A 25,064-nucleotide genomic window follows, 5' to 3' on the forward strand; every position below is an offset into this window, starting at 1 on the left:
ACATTAGCACAGTGTCTTCCAAGCCACCCAGCAGCCTGATGAGTTATGTGATCTGCCAATGACCTCTCACTGCACTCAGAACAGATTCCTAAATCCTAGTGGTGGTCTTCGAGGCCCCACGTGGCTTGAACCTTGACATTCCTTCCAACCTCTGTGATCTTATCCCTGATGATACCACACTCACTCTCTTGTTTCCAGCCCTAGGGGCTTCCTTGTGGCACCATCATGCTCCTGCCTGATTTCCAGACTTACTATATCCTTTGCCTTGGATGCTCTTCCCTCTGTGTTTGCATGGCTCTGCCTCTCACTTCATTCCAACTCTGCTCAAGTGTCTCATCATCACCACCAAAGTATTTCGTGTCCACGCTATCTAGAACAGCATCCTCCCTCCATCACTTATCTATCTATTAGCAGTAAAGCTAAGTGCTAACATAGCCAGGGAAGGGACAGATAGATAAGTGAAGGGGGGAGGGTATATATAAATACCTAAGTATAGAAATATATTGAAATACATGTATAGATAGATATCTTATCATCTGTCACCACCACTAGAATATAGGTACCATGAGAGCAGGGACTTGTTTTGTTCACTGCTATATCCTTGGCACCTTAAACAGTATTGAACCCACAAAGTTTGGTGAACAGTGGTGGAATGAATAAATGGCCTCTCTATTTTTCCTGCTGGCTGATTACCTTTCAGTCCATAATGTAGAGCCATTTCTCTCATGTCCCTTGATTTCTTCTTCTTATACTTAAGTCTTAAGTCACTGCCATCGTTATAGACAGAAAATGACCTCAAACCACCTGAATCCCAACTCAGGGGACAACAGAGAGACCTGCCTGAAGAACTTCCTTGGATATAGCTGCCTTTCCAACCTCCTCCTCCTCAAGCCTTATTCCAATGGTTCAGATGAATTCCCTCTTCTTTCTACCCCATGGGGCTCTCTTAAAACCAGTGGAACTATAGCCATGTCTCACACATGTGGTAACTAATGCTCCAAATGTTAAGTAACCGTATCAGATATATCCAGCTGCTGACTCTGCAGGGCCGTAGAAGAGTATCTCCAAGCTTCTGCCATCTTGGCTCTCACACAGAGCTATTAGCATGACTATACTAAACTTCCTCCCTTCTCCCTTTTCTTCTTTTTTATGGCCGCACCTACAGCATATGGAAGTTCTGAGGCTAGAGGTCTAATGGAGCCGCAGCTGCCTGCCTACACCACAACTGCTTGTGGCAATGCTGGATCCTTAACCCACTGAGTGAGGCCAGGGATCAAACCCACATCCTCATGGATACTAGTTGGATTCTTAACCTGCTGAGTCACAAAGGGAACTCCAAACCTCCTTCATTCTTTAGCCCCAAGTTTTAACCCTACTCCAAGATTCTACGCTCAGACGTGCAGTACCACTATGATATGCAGAGGTGAAGAAATTTAAACGTTTATGCACATGTCATCAAAGCACTTTAGAGCCCTCCTTTCACTTCTACACACACCTAGCCTGTGGTGCTTTGGGCATGTTCTTTTACCTACAGCAGACAAATGGACAGACTGGATGTCAGAATAATTCAAAAGCCCTCTTACCTAGCAACAAAACCAGGAGTGGAGGGGATTTGAACCCAGATTCTCACCACGTGCACCCCACCACAAACACACATCTGCTCTGATTCCTCATCATTCTCTAACTTGCACCAGTCACAGAAGAAACTTATTTTGTTTTTTTTCTTTCTTTTTTATTAGTTATAAGAAATTTACTGATGTTCAACATAATATATGATCAAGAAGGTAATTTAAAAACCCCTTTTCCATCAAAGGCCTTTCTAAGCATGAAACAGACCCTAGAAATCAGGAGTGAAAAGATTAACCAATTTGACTACATGTAAACTAAACATTTCTGCAGGATAAAAGTCCTTGATATAATAATGCCATTTGCAGCAACATGGATGGAACTAGAGACTCGCATACTAAGTGAAGTAAGTCAGAAAAGACAAATACCATATGATTTCACTTATATCTGGAATCCGATATATGGCACAAATAAACCTTTCCACAGAAAAGAAAATCATGGACATGGAGAACAGACTTGTGGTTGCCAAGAGGGAGGGGGAAGGACGGGGAGGGACTGGGAGCTTGGGGTTAATAGATGCAAACTATTGCTTTTGGAATGGATAAGCAATGGGATCCTGCTGCATAGCACTGGGAACTATGTCTGGTCACTTATGATGGAGCATGATAATGTGAGAAAAAAGAATGTGTACATGTATGTGTGACTGGGTCACCTTGCTGTGCAGTAAAAAGTTGGGAGAACACTATAAATCAGCTATAATGGAAAAAATAAAAATCACTATTAAAAAAATACAAGTCCTTGATAAACAAAAGCAAAAGACATACCATACTGAGGGAAAATATGCATCTTATATCACAGACAAATGGTTAATTTCCCTCATGAATAAACAACTTTGAAAGAATCAATTAAAAAACTTACCAACACAATAGAAGAAACGTTAAAGGATATTAATAGGTATTTAACAGAAAAGAATATACAAATAGCTCTGAAATGTGTGAAAGATGAACAATCTCATTCATAATGAGAAAGCACTTAAAAATACACTGACAAACCGCTTTTCATTTATCAAATTGACAAAGTCCAAAAAGTTTGATAAACTGAGTTGGTGAGGGTTTAGGGAAATAGGCACCTCCAAAACACCACAAATAAAATAATACCTTTTTTTTTTTGTCTTTTTAGGGCCGAACCTGTGGCACATGGAGGTTCCCAGGCTAGGGGTCTAATTGGAGCTGTATCCGCCAGCCCACGCCACAGCCACAGCAATGCCAGATCGCTGCATCTGCGATCTACGCCACAGCTCAGGGCAATGCCGGATCCTTAACCCACTGAGCAAGGCCAGGGATCAAACCCTCAAACTCATGATTCCTAGTCGGAATCATTTCTGCTGCATCATGACGGGAACTCCATAAAATAATATGTTTTATGAAGAGAAATTTGGCAATGTTTATCACAATCACAACTGCTCATATCGTTTTACTCCCTTCTTGGAATTTATCCCAAAATATACCCTCATCTGTGAAACGATGCATATATTTTGCTATTTATATTGCATCATTATTTTAAATAATAAAAGGTTGTAAACAACTTAAACGTCCATCAATAGGGGGCTAAATCATGATACACTTACAGAAACATTTTCAGCTTAAAAAATAATTAGAGTGCTTTTTAATATGATGATATGATATATATATATATTTTTTGGTCCTTTGTTTTTTTAGGGCTGCACCTGAAGCATATGGAGGTTCCCAGGCCAGGGGTCGAATCGGAGCTCCAGCTGCCAGCCTACGCCACGGCCATAGCAACTCAGGATCTGAGCCACATCTGTGACCTACACCACAGCTCACGGCAATGCTGGATCTTTAATTCACTGAGCAGGGCCAGGGATCGAACCCGCATCCTCATGGATACTACTTGGGTTCGTTAACCACTGAGCCACGATGGGAACTACTGAGAGATTTTTAACATATATTAAGTGGGGAAAAAAGAGATACAAAACAATACGTAGTGTGTGTTCCCTTATTGTGGAACAAAGTGGGGAAACAGGTATTCGTATTTGCCTGTATATAAGTTAGCTATGCAAAGATATCTCAAAACTGGTAATGTTTGTTGTCTTGAGCAAGGGAGCCAGGTGGCAGATGTAAGTGAGATATCTTACAAACATCCTTTCAAAATTCCTAAATTCTAAACCAGGTGAATGAATCACCTCTCCAAAATTTTTAAATTTTGTTTTAAATTTTTGTTTTTGTGAAATATCAGTCTAATCATCATCAAAAATTAAAATCTTGAATTAAAATCTCAATAAAAGCAGCAAATAACATTAAAAGAATTCATTCTTGGAGTTCTCTTGTAGCACAGGGGGTTAAGTATCTGGAGCTGCACTGCAGTGACTCGGGTCACTGCTATGACGCAGGTTCCAGCCCTGGCCCAGGAACTTCTGTATGCTGCAGGTGCACCCAAAGAAAAAAAAAAAAAACTTTATTCTTAACTCATGGTTGGATAAGGGAGAGAGGGAGATGCAGATTGTGAGAAAGTGGGAAGAACAAATGCCATCTAGGAGAGGGATGATGGGGAATGTGCCAAGAGAGAATCATGAATTAGGGAGAGAGGCAGGGGCAGCTGCTGCTGCTGCAGTAGGCGTTGCCTGGGTGAAAATGCTGCTACTGCACTTTGGCATCCACCTCTGGGTGTTCTTCAGATCCAACTGTCCTTTGTTATTACTGCTCTTTGAGACTGAGTTTATTTTTCCATGGACTTCTTGGGGTTTCTCTTGTGTATAAGGAATTGACAAAGGTTTGAGAAATTTACTTAGGAAACATGGAGGTCCTCTGACCCCATCAGAGAAAATAAACAAGTGTAAAGTGGTACTTATGGCAGGATAAAATAACTGTGAGTTCATGATTTGACAGGCAGTATCAATAAAATGAATTGTGGCTATTCCATGGATTTATTGGATTAACCTACATAAGTATATGTATTATAAGGAGTGAGAATAACTTATAACGCCAGTTTATCCCTGTGTATTTTGCTTTCTTATTAATATTGATGATGCCTTTGTTCCCATAACACTTTAAACAACTCTCCACTTTAGAAGGTATTTACACTAAAATGGTTTGCTTATGTATCCTCTCTTGTGTACTAGTTTGTGAACTTTATGAGGGCAGTGGGTTTTATCTCACCTTCGTATTCCCAAATCGAGTACATTATAAATAATCACTACCGAATTTAATTCAATTCAAACTGTTATTAATTAGGGGTTATGTTTGCATGCAACGAAGACCCAACAAACCGCGTCCTGAACAAATACGACTCACGTAATAAAAAATACACAGGTGGCAGGCCAACATTAATGCAGTCCCTGCTGGTAATTATCACCTATCTGGGCTGCTTACAATTTCTGCTTACCAGCTTGGTGTCCCATGATCCTTCTCTCCGTGAAAGATGCTGGAGCCCACGTCCGCACTCCGGTCCTGAGTAAATTCAAAGAGGAAGAGGCCAAAGTGCACAATCGCTCAACGCACCCATGCCTGCCAGATCCGCTTACATCCCATTGGCCAGAAGTGTATCACGTGGCCTCCCCTGGCCGCAGTGGAGTCTGGGAACCTGAGTGATTTCACTGAGCACTGCTGCATCTTATAATAAAATCAAGGATCCCTTAGTATGGAGGGAGGTAATGAAGAGTGTTCGTCACAGGTGGATAAAGGCCAAAAACACAGCCAAATTTCCAACTCTGAAACCTCCCACTCTTTTTTTTTTGTCTCTTTTGTCTTTTGTTGTTGCTATCTCTTGGGCCACTTCCGCGGCATATGGAGGTTCCCAGGCTAGGGATTGAATCGGACCTGTAGCCACCGGCCTACGCCAGAGCCACAGCAACGCGGGATCCGAGCCGTGTCTGCAACCTACACCACAGCTCACGGCAATGCCGGATCGTTAACCCACTGAGCCCACTGAGCAAGGGCAGGGACCGAACCCGCGACCTCATGGTTCCTAGTCGGATTCGTTAACCACTGCGCCACGACGGGAACTCCTGAAACCTCCCTCTCATTAGCCATGTTTCTCCTGTCTGTAGATTGACGGTGGTGACGGTCCATGCAAGAGCAAATCCCAGCCCTTTCAATTTCCTTTCATTTTGGCTATAGAACATCAGAGGCCCTCTGTTACCTTTTTTCTACCTGCCCCCTTTCCAAGGAGTATGTTCCTGGCATCTTCTAAGACTCTAAATGAAATAACAAGTGCCGGGGGAGGAGCAGTGCATTCCCTAGACCATGGGCTGTCTTCAGATTGAGGATTGGATATTCCTGAGAGGCAGAACTGGATGCAAATTCCTTCTCACTCAGCTGCTCTTCTGCAATTCCAGCCCCCTTCCCCCAACGCAGGAGTCCTCTGTGGATTGTAACACGGGATAGTCTCCATCAGTGGATTTCTTACAAACATCTGGCAGCAGAGCCTTGCCTGTTCCAATGCTCTGAGTCCTTTCAGACCACAGGCGTTCTCCTGGATGGTCAAGTGATCTTTCCCCTGGGTCTGAGGAGGAAATTTGTGCTGGTCTCCTGGGCTTTTTTCTGAGCGGTGGAAGGTTGTTTATTCCACATAATTAATGGACAGAGAAACTGAGCCTAATTTATTTTACTCGTAGGAATGCAAGTCTGTTCTTTCAAGAGAAGAATGTGTCTTTGCCTCACCCAAGCCAACTCAGAGTTTCCCAAAAGTGGTAGATACTCTTGGGCCAAAGGTGAGGGGAAGGAGCAATTCTCTAATCTAAAAGAAATGAACCATTTTAAAAAGAAAATCATGTTTCTGTTTTGGCCTTAGCATTTTAAGCTCTTTGTGTGAACATCTCAAATTATTTTTGAAGGGCATTTAATAAGGATTTGTGGATTACAGCTATGTGTTACAGAGTAGATTTCTGCAAACTTTCAGAATTTTCTAGCTCTTAAGGAAGTTGATATTCTTTAACTTATCTTGAACCATTATTGGACTTTCCTCACACATCTGAAGCTAAAGAGAGGACAGCACGTTGCAAATGCATACCTGCTGTATACAGAGCAATGTGCTGGGGTGGTGATAAATTATAAAGACTATGGCGTTGAGACCCTGTCAGACTTCCATCTGCAAAACTTCGCAGATGAGTTTTAGGAAGTCTTTAGAGTAAATCAGCAAAACCTACATCCTTTTCAGCAAAAGTCATTAATTGCACACTGGTAGTAGTCACAGGTCTGTGTAGTGGTAAAGGAGATAGCAGAATGGGAAAAACATGGTTTCAGACCCAAGCCTATGTCTGTATTCCAGCTCTGCTGCTTGTATTAGGGAAGTTAATATCCCTAGCAAGTAGCCTCTCTTTGCTTATTTCTTTGTCCGTAATCCTGCCTTGCAGGATTGTTGTTACTGCAGGCTAAATTCTTGCCTCCTGGTAAGGTACTTAGTAGATGATAGTTTTAATTCATATACAAAGCTTTTCCCAGTGTTTAACTTCCTCTGAAACCTGCTAAACTCAAAACAAGGTGGGCACTGGCCTCAGCACTACCTCCCATGACAGGAATAGATACTATTTGTCACTGACTTGGTGTGGCACCCATCCTTGAGTACCAGGATTGGGTTAGGTACCTGGGTGCTCCCGGAGCCCCCTGGGCTCCCTTCTGTGGCAGCTCTTAACTGACACTTTTCCAATTGCCTGCCTTCTCTGGAGACTGTCTTTTGCTTTATTTTGACAGGTAAAGGTCATGGTAGCCACTATTTTCTTTTAAACAGCTTTATGAAGGTGTAATTTAAATACCAAAAAAATCCATTCATTTTCAGTGTACAACTCAATGGTTTTTCAGTAATTCTACAGAGTTGTGCAATTATCACCACACTCTAGTATTCGAACAACTCTGCCTCCGCAAAGAGATCCCACTTGCCCATTCGCAGTCACCCCACTCCCCAGCCCAAGCCATTACTCATCTACTTTCTTTTTTCTTTTTTTCTTTTTGGCTGTGCCTGTGGCATGAAGAAGTTCCCAGGCCAGGGATCAAACTCAAGCCACAGCAGTAACCTGAGCCACACCAGTGACAACACTGAGTCCTTAACAGATAGGCCGTCAGTAAACTCCCATCTACTTTTTTTTTTTTCCCCCCAGGGCCGCACCTGAAGCATATGGAAGTTTCCAGGCCAGGGGCCAAATCGGAACTATAGCTGCCAGCCTACACCACAACCACAGCAATGCTGTATCCGAGCCTCATCTGTGACTTACACCACAGCTCAGGGCAATGCTGGATCCTTAACCCACTAAACGAGGCCAGGGACCAACCATACATCCTCATGGATGCTAGTCAGGTTTGTAACCACTGAGCCACAACAGGAACTCCCCTCAGTAGCTTCTTACCTTGACACTTTACCTTGTGTGAATTTTTAAAATTCTAAAGTGAGAAACACCTCTTCTCCCACTCTCAGCTTGTTTTGACATTACTTTCTTCTCATTCTCTGTGCCAAAATTGAATACTCATCTGTCCCAGTTCATAGTGGGCATCTCATAAATATTTATTCACTTATTCAATATTTATGAACTGAGCATCTGCTATGTACATTATTTTAGGTGCTTGGGATACTTCCATGAACAAAATAAGGCAAAACTCTCTATTTTCCTAAGGATGATGTTTCCCATTTGGGTATCTGCAACATCAGTAATGTTTAAGAATTTGGCCCCCAAAAGCTTTAATATGTTTTTCAAAAATTATTAGACATGAGGCCAAAAGACATGAAAAAATTATTCACACAGGAGGAAATATGGAAAATCATTTAACACAGAGAAAACAGATTGCCTCAGTAATAATGAAAAAAATTAAAATATAAACAACTTCATCATACAATTTTAGTAGAAGCACCAAACAAGTTTAAGTCATCAAAAATTAGCAGAAACATCATACAATTTTGTTATCAAAAAGAAGTTAAAATTTTGAATGCAGTGTAGATGGGGTTATAGGAAACCAAAAAGAGTCATAAACTGCTGATGCCATTTTAAATTGAGTGTTTGGAAACCAATCACATCACTGATTTAGAAATTTAATTTTTTTCATGAATGTTTAAAGGAAATAATTTAGGGGGAAAGTTATATTAGTGCTATTAATAAAAGAAAAAAAAAACCCAATATATTCCAAATGTCCTACCATTTGTGAGTAAATAAGAAACCTAAGGCACAATAGGATGGAATGCCCTTATCTACTAAAAACAGTGAGAAAACCATATACTTTGTGATACACAGAATATACACAAAATAACAGATAAAATAAAGAATGAAAACTATTATGCAGAAAATGCTCCTTTCCCGTCATAGCGCAGCGGAAACAAATCTGACTAGGAACCATGAGGTTGTGGGTTCGATCCCTGGCCTCACTCAGTGGGTAAAGGATCCGGCGTTGCCATGAGCTGTGGTGTAGGTTGCAGATGGGGCTTGGATCTGGCATTGCTGTGACTCTGGTGTAGGTCGATAGCAACCTTCTGAGTCAATCCCTAGCCTGGGAACCTACATATGCCGTGGGTGTGGCCCTAAAAAGACAAAAAGACAAAAAAAATAAATAAAAATAAAAAAATAAATTAAAAAAATTTAAAAAATTGATTATAGCGATATAAAATATGGATTAGAAAAGAGCATATAGTGATACATGTATTTGTTTTGAGAAACTTTTTGTGACCTGTACAATGGATTTTTTTTCTGCCATACCCATGACAAATGGAATTTACTGGGCCAGGGATCAAATCTGAGCTGCAGCTGCAACCCACACCACAGCAGCAGCAACACCAGATCCTTAATCTCCTATGCCATAGTAGGAACTCCTATAATGGATTTTTAAAACTTAGTAGCCATTCTTCCCCGCCCCCACCCCAGCCCCACCTTATCCTCTCTTGCACTTTATAGAGGCAGGAATTGCCATCTATAAAGGGGGAGGGTATTGCCCAAGGTCTCCCAGATGGTTATTCACTAGAACAGTATAAAACATGTCTCAATCTTTTCGTGTGTGTGCTTTTTAGGGCTGCATCCGAGGCATATGGAGGTTCCTAGGCTAAAGGTTAAATTGGAGCTACAGCTGCTGGCCTACACCACCGCCACAACAATGCCAGGTCCTTAACCCACTGAGCAACGCCAGGGATCGAACCAGCAACCTGATGGTTCCTAGTCAGAGTAGTTTCTGCTGCGCCACGATAAGTCTCAATATTCTTTACCACCTAACACAGTCTTGGTACACAGTAGGAACCCAAGATATTCTATTGAATGACAAACTGACTTTTATAAGAGAAAACTGATATGCCATAATTTACTGAAATGCCCACACCCTGGGACTCTTGACTCTGGGGATCCAGCTGAGCGTCGACATCTACGTATGAAAGATTTGAACTCATAGAGCAGAACCCAAAGACAAAACAAAGCAGCAAAACCAAAAACCAAAAAGCAAACAAAAAACAAGAAAAGGAAATCTAAAGAAGTATTCTGCTTTGGTGGAAGGTTGCTATTCTACCGAAAATACTTGGCATAATCCTAATCTTCATGGGTGTGCCTTTTGTCCTGAAGATGTGGGTCCTGTACCAATTAAAAGCTACGGGTTTATTCTGGTTTGTTTCAGGCAGCCTGCTGTGGCATCTTCCTGTTACGGTTGATGACAGTGTCTGGCTGAGCCAACCCTTGGACTCTCATTTGGGTTAGAGCATAATGTTCATTATCTTATTTTAAAAGGAAGCAGAGCTGGTATAGGAAGTCTATGGAGAACCTTGGAGGGAGACAGTAACATCTCTCATTGCAGAACTGGGACAACATGGAAAAAAAAAAAAAAAAAAAAAAACAACCGAGATGGAAAAAGGTATCTGGCTGCTTGTGTTTGTTTGCGGAGCAGTCCAGGTGTGAGGGGAAGAGTGAGGCTGGGCAAGTCACCATGGCCTCAGTTTTTCCAAGGGTAGATGACAATGAGGAGATTCAGAGGAAGTAACAGATCTGAAAGAATTTTGAAAAATATAAACGCTATACAAACTAGTAGAGGTGATGATGGTGGGTGAAAATGAATTCAGCATGGATAATAATTTAAAAAAGAAGCAGTTGGTGTGATGTCATTTCTTTTGAAATGATGGTGAGGAGAGAGTGATCAGAGGAGGTCATCTTTATAAAGAGGGAGGGAAATGACCTAATGACAGGTTTTATACAACAAAGAGGATGGGAAAAAACCCTCGGCCAGTTTCCTCTTGTCCATTCATCCACCATCCAGCTACCTCTGAACATCAAACAGTCATGAACCGTGGCCAAAGTTAGCCTCCCCTTTTCACTGTCCTTTCCCTAACAGCATAGGCTCAGCGAGGGACCCTGGAAAATAGCAGAGGTTGAATAGAAAGGACAACAGACAGATTCAAGGGCTAGGCTGTGGATCCTGTGTGACCTGGAGAGGTTTTTTTTCATCTCTCTCATCCCAGGTTTCCTCATCTGTAGCCAAGGAGGAAGAAAAACCTGTTTAACTTACTATACACTTTTTACAAACCACAAAGCACATTATAGATGAATTTTGCTGTTATTTCCTAGCCATTTTTTGGCCTCAGTTCCTGCATTTGTCAAATAGGGACAATGACATCTATCTTACCAGGCTATCAGTGACCCTCTGCATATATCTGAGTCTCACATTACTTCTCACCCAAGATCTATAGGCTCCTAGTTCTCTGCCACTTGCTGGCATATTTATTTCCAACAGGACATTCTTTCTGTCCTGTTGTTAAATTTCACCCTCAGAGAATTTGCAGTTTGCTTGGTAAGCAAAGCTCTCCCATGGTTTACCTGACTGCCTCTCTCTATAGGAGCCTGCCGCTTTCAGCAGCTGGGACCCACATCTAACACAAGAAGCTCTTGCTCTATCCTCCAAAGGGATTTCGGCAGTCCACTTACTCCTGACGCTCTGGCCATGCTGATTACAGGGAGACCCCGGGAGGAGATGGAAAAGCCAAGGGGATGGTGACAACTAGAAGGCACTAAGAAGGAGCTCTCAGACCTGGGCTACTAGCAGCCTGGAGGATGCTGAGAGTGGAGGGGCTGTGTCCCCCAGGGCCTGCCGTCTCCTGTCTTCCCTCCCAAACAGATAGCCCTTACATTCACATCCACATGCGTCTATTCTCTGCCTCTTGAGTGGGTCTGAAACTGGAAAGCATCTGCCCTAGTTTCATCTGGGTGTGATTTATAAGGACTCCCTGCGGTCCCCTCTCTCCCTTCTCCTCCTCTTCACCTCTGGGGCTGGCGGGTCTTGGGTTTTTTTTGTTGTCGTCTTTGAACAGGCTTGTGTTTCTTGAGACTGGGTCACCTTGATTTATTATGCCCTGGACTCATTAACAAAAGACTCTGGGACAGGTCATTTATTTTCTGAGTGGCGATTTCCTGTCCTACCCCAGCCCTGCTCTGCAGGGGCCTAGCAGAGCCCAGAATTATATTAGCTGCACTGTCACCATGGGAGAACGGAATGGAGCAAGGAAGGTTCAGAGGGCAGAAAACGTCTCTTTTCTTAAGAGCTTTTCTCCTCACTTTAATGATTTCCTTCAGAGTCCCTTTTGGTAGTTCTTTCTTTTTTTTCCTCCTCCAGCAAGTGGGACAAAGTTTAACCAATAAGTTGTGGGCCTGCCTTCTTAAAGGAACAACACTGACCTTACTTCTCTATTTCATATTCGAATTAACATTTGTATGCAAAAAAAGTGTGTGTATATATATAATGTATATTAAAATGTGAGTAATATATACATTACTCTCTATATAGGGTACTAGTGGGCTCCAAGGCTGAGCGTGATTTAGATGAATTAAACTTTATGTTCACTATAGTCATCATTCTTGTCAGGCCTTATTCAAATTATACATTCATGTTTGGTCACGAAAAACCTGAGACGTTAACAATTTAGAGATAAGGTAAAAATGAAATTACTTAAGATTTTTAGATAAGACGTTGGGAGGAAATTTTTAAAAACTGGCATTGTTTAGACTGAAGTTCAGAGGCTGAAGAATGATTTATTAACTGGTTTCAGGTCTCTGGAAGGTAGTTATATACAGGAATGATGATGACCAGCTGTTTTTCTGACTGCACTAAGGATAGAACAAGGGGAAGTAGAATTAAATTATAGCAAAGTAACAAATAATAGTCATAAAGGTAGCCATGGCTAAAGTCTGTCAAGAAAGACATGATACATCTGTAAGGTTGTAAGGTTGTTAGTCCCAATTTATAGATTAATGAATGGAGGCTCAGAGAGGTTAAGCAACTTGCCCAAGGTCATGCAGCGAGGAAATAACAGAATCAGGTCTAGCAGACTCCAGTGTACAAGAAGGTGGACTTAGAGGGCAAAGAAGTTAGCTCCCCCCACCCCAACCAAAAATAATCACCTTTCCAAGTCCCCCTCTAGATTGATTTGTCTTTGGAAGACAGGGGATTCAAGTCCATGGACTTCATGCCTTGGGATTCTGTGCTATACCTGACTCTGAGCTGGGAGGCCAGTATTCCTCATTCACCCTCAAACCAAGAGAGAAGCAGACTGGGCTGACCCAGCAGCACTCCCCTGAAGCAATCTGAGGACCTTTGGCTCTGGTTGGCTGGTCTCCACTGCCTGTCACGGGCTGTACTCTCAGACAAAGGCTCTGGTCTAAGGGAGGCCGTGAGTTTGTGGGTATGGATGGCTGAGGCTCAGGAAAGGCATCCCTGTGGTGACAGTGCATGCCCTCCCAACGTTCATCGCCCTAGGGTAAGGCCAGTGAAGGAGTTTCCGGTTTGGTCTATTGTCAGGTTTGGAATGTATCCAAAGCCACCAAAGTGGCTGGACTCCTTTTGAGCAGTGTGCAGAGGTAGGAGGAGCAGATCCCTGCTAGATCAGTGCTCTGCCCATGGGTCAGTCTGAAACAGCTGTGATGGAAGAGCAAAGCTGTAAGACACCAGGGCTGATTTACTGGATGGGAAGGATGGCTTACATTTCCTGTACGCTTATTCTGCCAGGCACTGTTTGAACGGCAGTGAACTATTTTAGCTCATTCAGTCTTTGCCACAACCCCATGAAGTCAGTTATATTATTATCCTCATTAACAGAACAGAAAACAAAGCACTGGAATCAGCTAGACCTAATTCTGCTACTTCCTTACTATGTGGCCTTGTGCAAATTGCTTAATCTCTCTGAGCCTCCATTCATTAGTCAATAAAATGGGAAAGAAAGGTCAATAACTCATCAAAACGCAATAGCTAGTAAGGGAGTTCCCTGGTGGCTCAGTGGGTTAAGGATCTGGCATTGTCACTCCTGTGGCTCAGGTCACTGCTGTGGTGTGGGTTCCATCACCAGCCTGGGGACTTACACATGCCACTGCGGGTGCAGCCAAAAAAAAAACTAACCAACTACCACCAATAACAAAAAACGGGCTGGAAGGATTGGAGCTTGAATCTAGACCCAGAAATAGTCTGATTCTGGAAGCTGCATTCTTAACCTCCACGGCTTAGGATGAGGTGCCTGGAGTCCCACACTTCCTCCTTACCACCCGCTCCCCTGGAGGAACTTTTGCTCTGGGGTCACTGACTCAACAATGACATAGCTTCTCCACTGCCTGGTTTATAAGAAGCAGTAACAACTGTAAACATTGTTTTAGTTTAAGCCTTTTACATTCACTCTTTCTCTGTCTTTCTTAGAGAGCAAACATTTATCAAGAAGCAAACATTTTACACTCCTCAGCAGACCTTGGGTATTGAGGGGTTAATCTTTCTCTAATTGGTCAGTTAATTACTTGGAAGGTGTAGAAGAAGGTAGAAGAGGAGGGCGGGATTTTCCACATGGGAGGCGTCGGGAGGAGAGAACCAGTGTCTGTTCCTTGCCCACTTGAGCTAAAAGTTTTCCCATTAGTTGCTACTTTTGGGGCAGGTGTTATCAGCATGATTTTACAAACGAGGCAGGCTAGGTAACTTGCCTGAGGTCATGGTGCCTGTGTACAAAGAACCCCAGAATGTCACCTTCCAGACCTGTGCCCAAGACCCCTGATGCTCTTTGGAGCAAAGCACAAGACAAAGGACCCAAAAGGCTCAGCCAGCAGCACGTCAGTGAGCACACAGATGGAGTGACCCTGGCAACATCCTTGAGCTCGGCCTGAGCTAAGCCCCTCTGCTCTCCTGGGAGGATTTCCACCTTTGGTGTGTGGAGCGGCAAACTGGACAAACAAGAAGCCATTATTTTTGGGTTCTGCTCTGCCAGAGGCCTGGGGCATGACAAGATGGTTAATGCTAAGTTTGGCATGCCTTCTCTTCTTAATTTAGGCCTCCTCCTAGGAGGGAATCCAGAGGCAGGGAGGGGAATATGAGAAAGGGAAAGGAAAAATAGTAAGAGATAAGTGAGAAAAGAGAATATTTATAGCACTTGGAACATCTAATGGAAACCAGCTGCCTGTCGGGGGAGGGAGAGGAGTTGCGGGGGGAGGTCTCTGGTTTTGCCTGCAAGGGATTATTAGGCCTTCTCTTGTACGTACCTGTGTGGGGAGGGGTGTCTAGGCAAAGAGAGAGGGAGAGAGAGAAGGGAGCCGGGAGGCTTGGGGGAGGCTGTGCGCTGGGAACACTGGACAGGAGAGAGCTGATATCCCCTTCTGGCCTCACTCCACCCCAACCCCCTGCCTTCATTTTAAACTGGAGCTGATTCAAACCTGCTGCTCTTGGAAAGAGGCCATCAGCACAGGCTCCAACAGAAAGATGATCCGCGAGGGGATGTGAGTGTGAGAGAACGGGGCAATTAGAAAGAATGAGAAAATGAGACAAGGGCATAGAAAAGGTGCATAAACAGGGGACGAGGAAGGAGGGAGAGAGATTGAAACATTAAAATGTTGGGGAGCGTGAGGAGAAGGGAGTGACTGAAAGCCTGAAGTTGGAGCAAATCCAGAGCTGATCCTTCGGGGCCCTGTTCTCTCTCCCACAGACCTAGAGGGCTGCAATAAAGATGTGTCTGAGATTTTCCAGGTCCCTTCCCCATAAATCTGTGTCTTCTGCTTAATCAAGCTCTTCTGGACCCAAAGTGTCATCCAAGAACTGTGTAAAGGACACTTAGAGATGGGGGGTATCATCAATGGGAAAAGCGCAATAACAAAGGGCTGGAATCTGGGGCACACATTTCGAAAGACAGTAGTCAACAATAAGGAACTTTCCAGAGGCTAATTGGTCCTGAAACTAAAACTTCAAGCATTGGACCTTACCTTTTATAGGTTCTTAGGAGAGGATATGTCTATGAACTACAGAGTCGAGTGCCATGTGTTTTTAATTGACATGAGTTCAACAATATGTGTTAGGAAAGGAAAACGGGAAAAAAAAAAAAGAAGCAAAGGACAGAGAGCCATTTAAATATTTAAATGGTGAGGATGATCTGCCCATCTTTCAACTCAATGAGCAGTGTTCGATGTGCTGAGATGAGAAATGTGAGTCTACTTTTCCCTTGGTCCCTTTTGGTCTGGGTTCTCAGATGTATCTCATAATATGATCTGATTGTGTTTAAAGAAGTAATTTTTTTTTTTTTTAATTTTTGAGGGTTTTTTTTTCTTTTTCTTTTCCTTTTTTTTTTTTTTTTTTTTTAGGGCCACACCTGCGTGAAAGTTTTCAGGCTAGGGGTCGAATCGGAGCTGCAATTGCCTGCCTACACCACAGCCACGGCAATGCTGGGATCCAAGCTGCATATGCAACCTACCTACACCACAGCTCAAGGCAATGCCAGATCTTTAACTCACTGAGCGAGGCCAGGGATAGAACCCGCATCCTCATGGCTACTAGTCGGGCTCATTATTGCTGAGCCACATGAGAACTTCCAAGAAGTAATTTCTTTTATAAAACATGATCCTTTAAACAAAAATCTACTACTTTATCTCCTACCCAACTGAAGGAAAACACTCATGAAATTATGTTGCACCCTTTGAAAGATGGTATAACAATGAAAGATGGTATAAAGATGTTATAACATCTTGTTGAAAGATGGTCTAATAGGAAATTTAAGGGATTTTTCAAAAGTCATTTTAACTAGACTTTTTTTCCACCTAATAGTGCTACCTTTAGACTTCACTGTCCTGTTGGGGTTGGTGAATGTGTGAAAATGTTGAGAGTTTGGACTTACAGCTGGTCAATGGACTGCTTTCTCCTGATTATGCCGCAAGTCCAAGATACATATATATATATATATATATATATACACACACACACACACACACAGATATATATATATATATATATATATATATATATATATATAAATTGAGAAAGCTCCATAGACCTTTGAATTCAGGCAGAGCCATAATGGGGGTGTGGGGAGGGGCAGTGAGAACTCTCTTCTTTCAACTGTGTTTCTCCTTCTCATTGTGTACACTCATCTCCTGTCTCTCCGTCTGAAACAAGTGGCTGACTGCTATCCTACAGCACTACCCTGTACGTTATAGTTATAGTCCTGTGCACTGTCAGCATCTAACAAAGTCAAGCCTCTGGTCCCCTCTCTATCTCAGGGTGGTTTGTCCTCATGCCTGTCTAGCTTGTTCACTCATTGTTCCCCTTCATTAACTCAGCAACAAGTTTTTGGTGCCAGAAGTCAGTTCAAAGCCCATGCTAGCAAGCATGGCAACTTTCCTTTAGGAAAGATCATTATTAACTGCTTTAAGAATTTCATGGGAAAAAGGTCAGACTTCCAAACAAAATGCAAGGATGTTGTCCCTTTTGGGGAGAAATTCGTGATCAAACTGTCAGGTAGGTTGTGACACAGACAACCTTCTCAGACTGGCAGATTACAGCTCTGCAGCAGCCTCATCTTGCTCATGAAAGCATCTGTCTTCTAGAAATAGTGTCCTTGATCACTCACAGTTCATCCACCACTGTGATTTGGAAAGCTTTTATCCCATTAACTCAACCAGAAATCCCAAGACATTGGGTGGAGGAGGGATTTTGAGAGCACTTACTCTGACCTCCAGGTAAGACTGTATTGAGTCCTTTATTCTTCAACACTCACCAGGAATGTGATTCTCAACCCTTCAAAGTAATGCTGGAGAAGATGCTTTGGCACTTTACAGTTTTGTGTGTTGGACTTTGCTGCTTTGGTACTTTTTGCTCCATTATGTTCCATATTTCCAGGCTATTCTTTAGATTCAAGTTTTTCCTTATTTCTGGGTAGACCCAATGCCTTTTTGAAAAACAAGCTATCTCCGTTTGCATCTTGATGAATTGTAAAAGACATCTCCCACCATTCCTTGCACCCTATGACCAGTCCCCCTTTTCTCTAAACTTTCTTTCTTTTTTTCCTTCTTTCCTTCCTTCCTTCCTTCCTTCCTTTTCTTTCCTTCCTTCCTTCTTTCTTTCTCTCCCTCTCTCTCCTCTCCTCTCTTCTCTTTTGCCGTTTAGAGCCACACCCATGGCATATGGAGGTTCTTAGGCTAGGGGTCAAATCAGAGCTACAGCTGCCAGCCTATACTACAGCAACCACAGGGTCCAAGCTGCTTCTGTGACCTACCCCACAGCTCACAACAACGCCAGATCCTTAACCTGCTGAGGGGCCAGGGATCAAACCTACATCCGCATGGACACTAGTCAGATTCATTTCTGCTGAGCCATGACGGGAACTCCTTAAACTTTCTACTATTGTCTTCTCATTTATATATGTTTTATACAAAATGCTAGATATAGGTCAATCACTCTGATTATGCCAGTGAGTGTTAGTAGGAAAGCATAACGTATTTCATATTTTTCAATGGCAAGAACATTTTGTGGGGCATTAGCACTTGAATTTATTTTTACTACATGAGTTAGTCTAAATGGATGCATTCATTTATTTAAGCAGTTTAACATACCCCGACGTCAATTTGAATGAAAAGTTCTCACTACTCTAGAACTGGAAAATATAAGAGTCCTACATACCATGTGAAACACATAGCACATGGTATTTCTCAGCTACAATTACGGCCTAGAGAAAACTGACTACTTTTTTTCTTTCTTCCTTTTCTATTTTATTTTATTTTATTATTTTTTGCTTCTTAGGGCTGTACCCTTGGCATATGGAAGTTCCCAGGCTAGGAGTGGAATTGGAGCTACAGTTGCCAGTCTATACCACAGCCACAGCAACATGGGATCTCAAGCCACGCCTGTGACCTACCCACAGCACACAGCAATGACGGATCCTGACCTGCATCCTCCTGGACACTAATCAGATTTGTTTCTGCTGTGCCATAACGAAAACTCCCCAAACTGACTACCGTTAAGGCCATTAAGTACCTCTACTGTGACAATTCATATCATGGGAAAGTCCAGAGGTACACTCATCTGGATGCAAGGTGGCTTTTTAAAAGAATTCACTACACTTCTACTGGGTTAATGAATGACCAATGATGGAGATAAGGAAAACATGAGCAGTGACAGATTTGGGGGCAAAAGATGAGTATAATTTTGGTCCAGCAATTGAACCAGCTATAAACTTATTTAACCATACTTCTAGCCAGTCAACTTTTCTCCATTTGACTTGAAAATTTAATGGAGATTTGGTAGATGCTTAGCAGATAAACCTTTTTGCTGCATTTCCGAACCTACTGGTCTCAACCATAGAATGCGCACTCCTGTCTAGAGACTCCCAAACAATCATGGATGGAGTTGGAATGGTGTGTAGAAGCTGAAGGATGTGAGATGTCCTGCACCAAGCACTAGTTCCCTCAATAGATCCAACCAGTCTGACTCTCCACGCGTTGGCCCCAACATACTCTTGTACACACTTCTCCCTGTGCAGTCTCTCCGACCTCACTTCTCTTTGCATGCCTGAGTCCTGCTCATTCTTCAACTCTCAAATTCATTTCCTCTTCCTCCATGAAGCCTTCCTTGACTATGCAGGTCACCATAGTTTCCCTTCCAAAAGCTGGTAGTGCCTATTCTGTCCTCCTTCTTAGGTTTCTGTACTATCCGGTGCTCTTTGCTAGGTTCCCGAACTGTCTAGTACTTGTTGCTAGGTTTCTGGGTATGAAGAGCCAGCCAGTATGAACAGGTGGTCTAAGACCCATGACAGAGAAGTTGTGGACATGGAAGTGATAAATCGTGGGGCTGGGGGACTCACACAAGAATGGATAACTGATAGGCTCTTCTTGCAGGGGAAGATACTTTGCACAGATAGCAACCTTCTTTTCCTTCTCCCTTCTTTCTCTCAGAGGAAGGAAAAAGCAGACCCAGGACTGCAGCCAAGGAGACCAGACTGACGTAGACTGAGAAGACTAGGCTGAGCTGTAGTAAGGTGTTTGCAGTTTACAAACAAGTCCTGACATCCCAGCTTGAGTGTTGGCAAACAGTGTTATCAGCCCAGAGAAAGTTCTCAGAGATACACCTAGGCCCCAGGCTAAACAGAAAAGTAGGCAAAACTCCCCCCACCCTCCTCCCACCCCCTACAGTTCCCCAACACTCTGGATGGCCCCAGCCTTCACAATACCCTCTTTGGGCCTTTCACCCTTTGTGTCTAACTGAGCTTGATCATCCTAAGGAACATATAAGGTAACATTAGCTTTTCCTCCTACTCACCAGGTATTGATCTCTTAAGGCCAGTAAGAAGTGGGTGATCAACTGGCTTTATCTTTCCAGGAGGTATTCTGAACTGAAAGTTCCACTAAACTGGTGTAATTTGGTAGAGGATGTATTGAGAGGCTAATGGCTTTGTCTCTCTCTATCAGCTGCCCTCCCCTTCCCAAAACTAGACTTTGAATAAAATACTCAGATCATGGATTCTCTGACTTAGCATCCGACTTCCTTTCTCTCAGATATTTGCCCCTTTCTCTTGCACCCAGCCAAAGAACCATCCTGTGGAAAAGACTGAGAATTGGTACAGAGACTTTTGGAAACTACAGGTGATCCCAAAAGAGAGCATCTCCTGAATGCCTTGTTAGTTAGTGCAAGCTTCTTGAGGACCATTTTCCACAAGGTCCTAAAACCTCTGGAAGGGAGCTTTACTGTCTCATCTAACACCCGGTGCAGGATAAACTTCTACAATGTCCTCAACTGGCAGCAGCCAGTTCTTTCCAAGGCAGCCTGTTCCATTGTCCAAGAGCTGTGCTTGTTGGAAGCTTTTTTTTACATAAAGCAGAAGTTCAGTTCCAGTTTTACATTTTAAGGTATGTGGAATACAGTTCCTCTTCTCCATGACAACGCTTCAAATTTTCAAATTACTGAAAGGCAGGTGTGGTTCTCAATAACTCTTTCCTTCCCTCCTTCCTCCCCTTCTCTCTCTCTCTCTCTCTCTCTCTCTCTCTCTCTCTCACACACACACACACACACACACACACACACACACACACATGCTCCTCTAGGTTAGACATTTATACTCCCTTAATATCCTGATCTCACACGGTTTCAGACTTTACTACCCTTGATTCACTTCCCTTCTCTGGACATTTGAATTTGCTAATATCTCTTTTAAAGTTTGGCCTTCAAGGAGTTCCCACTGTGGCTCAGCAGTAACAAACCTGACTAGTATTCATGAGGACATGGGTTTGATATCTGGCCTTGCTCAGTGGGTTAAGGATCTGGTGTTGCTGTGAGCTGTCATGTAGGTCACAGACATGGCTCAGTTCCTGTGTTGCTGTGGCTATGGTGTAGGCTGGCAGCTATAGCTCCAATTCGACCCCAGGTGAGGCCCCAAAAGGACAAAATAATAATAATAATAATGATAATAATAATAATAAAGCTTGGCCTTCAAGATTGGTTATGTTCCATTTATAGAAACGTGCTTGTGTTGAGAGTCTTCCCTCCCTTAATCTTCATTTGATCAAAGTATTTACTATTTACCTAGTATGTGTCAGGTCCATCCATTAACAAGGAACCTTTCCTCAAGGAATTCTATTTCATCCACTGAGATTTAACTATTAAAAACTCCAAGGGTTCTTTGCTGCAAGAATCTTAATTACACAAAGTTTTCCCATCCTATTTATACTAATATAATTCACATTCACCTATGGCTTTGTTTTCCTTTTGTTATTAGGCAGCTATTTTTTTCCTTTTTAATTATATGTTTCTCTGGGATCAGATAGGAGCTGAGTGATGGTCCTACATGCTTTCATTCACTTGATGGATTTATTAGTTAGGAAAAGCTGAACAACAGCCACAAATACACTGTAAATGTATAAAGGCTTGAGCACAATAGAAGTTTATTTCTCATTTTTATAACTGTTCAAGGCAGGTGCTCCTGGCTGGAACACAGCTCTCCTCCATATGGTGGTTAAGGAACCCAGGCTTCTTAGACCCTGGGACTCTGCCAAACCTTAGGGCAACATCATTCAGCACACAGAAACTGTGGGGAAGAACGGAGAAGAATTTTTATGGGCCAGGACTGTGAAGAGTATACAACACTTCCACTCACTACATTGGCTGGAATTTAGTTACGTGGCTCTTCTTAACCGCAAGGACGGCTGGGAAATGTAGTCTAGCCATGTGTTCAGGGAGAAGAGGAAGATAACTTAGAGATTGACACAAGGACATAATTCTATTTCTACTTTTTATGCCAATGTTCATATCCCTAGTTTCATTTCTAAAGAATGTTAAAACATTTCTGTGACTTCTTAGGTATGTTGTTGGATGACCATAGCAGTCAAGGAGATTTGGGTGTGTGGTTCTAGTTCAGGACAAGGGCTTAGGGGTAAGTGAGCAGGGAGACCCGAGTTAGCATCCTAGCTGCTGCTGAATTTAAAGGGCTGGAGGAGACTGCGTGTGGGAGGCCAGAGGTGAATGGGAGGGTGAGGCCAGGTGCCTGTGTGGACACTGATTGTAATAGTGAAAGGGACAGAAGACTGAGACAGGGAGAAACAGGAAGATCATTCACTGAAGTCCAGGAAGGACTTTTTTAAAAAATTATTCTCTTTAACTTTATGCACCCAAGCTTAGCTATTCCAAATGAATACACAAAATATTCACAAGTATCTAAAAAGGAAAATGTCACTTCATCTCTCAAAACAGTGGGCCATCAAAGACAGAGGAGTTTCAGAGTTCCTGTCTGGCGCTGTGGAAATGAACCGGACTAGGAATCATGAGGTTGCAGGTTGAATCCCTGGCCTTGCTCAGTGGGTTAAGGATCTGGTGTTGTCATGAGCTGTGGTGTAGGTCGCAGATGTGGCTCGGATCTGGCATTGCTGTGGCTGTGGCATAGGCTGGCGGCTGTAGTTCCCATTAGTCCCCTAGACTGGGAACCTCCATGTGCTGCAGGTGCGGCCCTTAAAAAAAAAAAAAAAAAAAAAAAAGACAGAGGGGTTTCTTAACCTAGTTTTGTTCTGAGTTTTATATTACATAGTCAAATGCCAGTGTTTTTCTGGATAGATGTATATGTACAATTGATTCACTTTGCTGTGTACCTGAAACTAATACAACTTTGTAAGTCAATTATATTCCAACAAAATTAAAAAAAAAAAAAAAAGCCAATGTTTCCCTAATTTGCTCCCTACATGAAGCTGGCAAAAGTACCAAGTCACTATTTTTTGCAAAGAGGTACATTCCAATCTGGATACTGAACAACCATGACAGCCTCCATCTAAGGACGTTTTTGTTCTCCTAAGATATACTGAGGGGAAGGACTTTTTAATACCGTAGGCATGGCCAAGCATGTCCTATCCCTAATGTACTACCTGTCTCCCAGGAAGTTTCCAAATACTGAAGATGATAATGGTAACCAAGAGGCATACAGTTCCCTTAGCTATGCTCTGTCTCTACCCTGCTCCCTGCCAGACCCCAGTTGGTTCTACTTAGATCTGACCTCAGGGATCTCCTGCATTCATCTGGAGACCATGACTTTGCTTACTTCTTCATACTCATTAGGGTAGATTCAGCTCCTAGCACTGGGTTGTTGGCCTTCTTGGCTCACCGACTTCTAAAAAACAAAAGAAAGAATGTATTTCACACTCTCCTAGTATGGTTGGAAGGAATATATGAGATAAATCACATAAAAGCGTTTTAATAATTGAAGTGGACCATACAAATGCAATGAACATTCACTGTGATGACCACCAAAGATGGTCAGTCCCTTGCTCCTTGAAGCATGGCCCCTCGGAGATGGGTTCCTGTGATGATATGTGTGCAAAGGCCCTAACTTTCAGATCCTGGGCTTACAGACTGTGCAAAGAGGACAAGTTTGGCAGCCACAAGTGGCTCACTTCAGGCATATTTATCTGGTTTGGCTGTTAGCTAGTTTATTTTTGTTTACAGGTGGTGTAGTCTACATGCAGGGCTGGGAGTCAGGCTCTCCAGATCTCTAACCCCTGCTCTGTTTTCAGCCTGCTTGCTCTGTGGCCTTGAGTAACCTGCTTAACATCTCTGCACCAGTTGAGCTTTAACCATCACTTCAGAATCATGCTGATTTGTCTAAGAGGTGTTTTATCAGGATGAACTGATTATTACTTCTACATTGATTTTAAAATACTGACATAGGGACTTCCAGTTTCCTGTCCAGCATGTAAGAAGCTTCAAAGTCACTGCTCAGTCCTAACAACAAGTAAAAAGCTAAACGAACTGAAAAACTCAACAACTTTTCTTAGGCTGATCAGAGAAGATCATAGGGCAAACCGACCCCCCCAAAATTGGAGAGGCAGACAAACAAATATAGAGAATCACAACTTACTGAAACCCATAAGCAGCAACCTCTGTGGAAGTCAGTTCTAAGTCAGAAAACCTGAACTGTACCAGATAGATTGCTTAGAGGCTCACGGTGTATGAGCCAGAGAAGTAAAACCATCAGGGGAATCCAGTCATGGGGGTTGGGACAGAGAGGGAAATAACCCTCACACCTTTGTCTTTTGTGACTTCAAACTCCAAAATCTCTATCAGGTGCTCACAGTGAGGATTGAGAATAATCTTGTGCTTTAGGCAGGGGGAGGGGAGAATGGGGAATGAAATAAGTCCACAGCATTCTTTCCTTAACAAGACATGCTCTTGGGAGAAACTTTTATTTTTTGCCAGGGCCTAACTTGCTGGGACTATCAGAGCCAAATCGTAGTCCAGGGGACCAGACTCGCCAACAGACTGAGACCTAATCATAAGGCTATAGAACACTTCCCTTCCCCTCACACCTTACCACTACATTACTAGAGCCTATTTATCATAGCCTCTTCCACCTAGTACATCATATCTACCTTTTCAACGATAAAATTACAAGACATATAAATAGGCAGAAAGACACAGTTTGAAGAGATGGAGTAAGTATCAGAACTAGACTCAGATATTGGCAGGGATGTTGGAATTATCAGACCATAATGCGACTGTAAAACAACTACGATTAATATGCTAAGGGCTCTAAAGGATAAACTAGACAATATGCAAGAACAGCTGGGTAATGTAATCAGAGATGGGAATTCTGAGAAAGAATCAAAAAGAAGATCAAAAACACTGTAAAAGAAAAAAAAAAGCCTTTGGGAGTTCCTGTTGTGGTGCAGTGGTAACAACCCAACTAGTATCCATGAGGACGCAGGTTGAATCCCTGGTCTCTCTGAGTGGGTTAAGGATCTGGCGTAGCCATGAGCTATGTTATAGGTCACAGACAAG

General features: G+C 42.8%; 1 protein-coding gene across 6 annotated transcripts in view; it reads right to left on the bottom strand.

The window, feature by feature from the left end:
- Positions 1-25,064, bottom strand: part of GTPBP8 (GTP binding protein 8) — a 201,139-nt gene that overhangs the window by 36,070 nt on the left and 140,005 nt on the right. Inside the window, exon 7 of one of the 6 annotated variants that reach the window (XR_014824826.1) lies at positions 4,969-5,033. The exons of 2 other annotated variants lie outside the window; for them this stretch is intronic. The gene's annotated coding sequence lies outside the window, so the exon portion shown is untranslated. Of the gene's footprint in view, positions 1-1,710; positions 5,034-23,283; positions 23,398-25,064 lie in introns of those variants that run through there. 3 more of the 6 variants (XR_014824825.1, XR_014824823.1, XR_014824827.1) reach the window with 3 other exon arrangements.

Source organism: Sus scrofa, chromosome 13 (genome assembly GCF_054392235.1).
Source record: "Sus scrofa isolate SSC_HxYL_T2T_F1_AM1 chromosome 13, Sscrofa_HxYL_maternal_Yorkshire_Landrace_v2.0, whole genome shotgun sequence".
Lineage (NCBI taxonomy): Eukaryota > Metazoa > Chordata > Mammalia > Artiodactyla > Suidae > Sus > Sus scrofa.